This window comes from Peromyscus leucopus, chromosome 1, assembly GCF_004664715.2.
Source record: "Peromyscus leucopus breed LL Stock chromosome 1, UCI_PerLeu_2.1, whole genome shotgun sequence".
NCBI classification, from domain to species: Eukaryota; Metazoa; Chordata; class Mammalia; order Rodentia; family Cricetidae; genus Peromyscus; species Peromyscus leucopus.
Window position 1 is genome coordinate 20,127,907 of NC_051063.1, and position 1,919 is coordinate 20,129,825.

The window sequence follows — 1,919 nt, forward strand, 5'->3', positions numbered from 1 at the left end:
ATCCCCCACTCATTCCTTCTCCCACTCCCTTCCACCTCCTTCCCTCCCCTGCTTCTGCCTCCTACCCCCACCCTTCCTCCCATCCTCCAACAGGGTAAGATCTCCCATGGGGGGACAACTAAGCCTAGTACATTCATTTGAGGCAGGACCAAGCCCCTCCCCCTTTATCAGGGGTGAGCAAGGTGCCAGACCATAGGTAATGGGATCCAGAAAGCCAGCTCATGCACCAGGGATAGATCCTTATCACACTGCCAGGGGCCCCTCAAACAGACCCAGCTATACAACTATTTCCCGTATGCAGAGGGTCTAGTCGGGTCCCTTGCAGGTTCCACGGCTGTCTGTCTAAAGTTTGTGAGTTCCTACGAGCTTGGTTCAGTTGTCTCTGTAGATTTCCCCACCATGATCTTGACCACCCCACCCACCCCACCCCCTGCTCATATAATCCCTTTTCCCTGTCTTCAGCTGGACTCTCAGAGCTCGGCCTGGCGCGTGGTTGTGGATCTCTGCATCTTCTTCCATCAGTTACTGGATGAAGGCTCTATGATGACAGAGTATTCACCAATCTGATTACCAGGGTAGGCCAGTTCAGTCACCCTCACCACTGTTGCTGGTAGTCTAATCTGAGGTCATCCTTGTGGATTCCTGGGAATTTCCCTAGCACCCACTTTCCCCCTTACCCCATAATGAATTCTTTATAGAAAGATGAGCAAACGTATCTATCTCATCACTATGAATTTTAGTCATAGCCAATAAATGACAAAATTATATAGGGTATAGAATTATTTTGAAATAAATCTCTTTATGATTTGTTGTCAGTAAATATTTGATTTGCACACCTATTTTATATGGAGTCAATAAAAATTTATCAGGTGAAAAATGGTCCCAAGTGGAAAAAGTTGATGTGCTGCTCCAGCGTTCTTGGAGAGTCTCTTAGCCCTGCATCACTGAGGTCTTCAAGTAACTTTATTACACACACGTATGCCCTAACAATCTCACAAGAGAACACTCTAGTTTTCTGCATACTTCTTTCAGCCCAGTTATTTAGCATTATTTATCTGCCCCCCCTTTGTTTCTTGACACAAGGTAATGTTGTCATCAAGAATGCCATTTCCAACTGGTAACAAATGCTAAAATTTTGGTCTATTTGGAAATCTGGCTGGTGGCTAAGCCAGACCAACACCCAATAGATTGTAAGTATTATTATGCCCAGACCAGAAGCACCTTTTCCTTGAAATTCAATATTTTTAGGCCAGAGACTCTTGGGTTGTAAGAATAGAAGGTACAAGATTTGGGATAGATGATCAGAGGACAATTGGAAAACATTTCCTCTATGTCTTCACACCTAGAATTGGATAGAATTAGAATGAGATAAAGTGTCAATATTGGTAGGCAGGCAGAAAACACACAAAGCCATATTACACCTTTTCAAATCCACAGCCAGAACTGAATCTTCATCAGGCTGTTTCACCATTCTGGTAAGCCAATTACTTTGGCACCATGCCGGAAGCTCCAGCAACTACTGCAGTTGTGTTTACACTTAGATATAAAGTGAATTTCTTGGTTAAAGCAATGCTGATTATAATGTCTTGCTAGCACAGGAGGGATTCAGTGATTTTCCAGGTGAAGTTGGGGGCAGGGTGAGCAAATGCTATGAAGATTGCAGACACCTTCAGGAGAGTATTCCATGGTGATGATTTTTCAGCAAAGGCTAACTAGTCTTCCATATTATGTATTCATGCTGTCTCTACTACTGGTAGGCTGGGTGCTCAACAGTGATTGTTACCCTTATTGTTAAATCAACACAGCAGTGATTGTTACCCTTATTGTTAAATCTACACAACAGTGATTGTTACCCTCCTTGTTAAATCCACACAACAGTGATTGTTACCCTCCTTGTTAAATCCACACAACAGTGATTG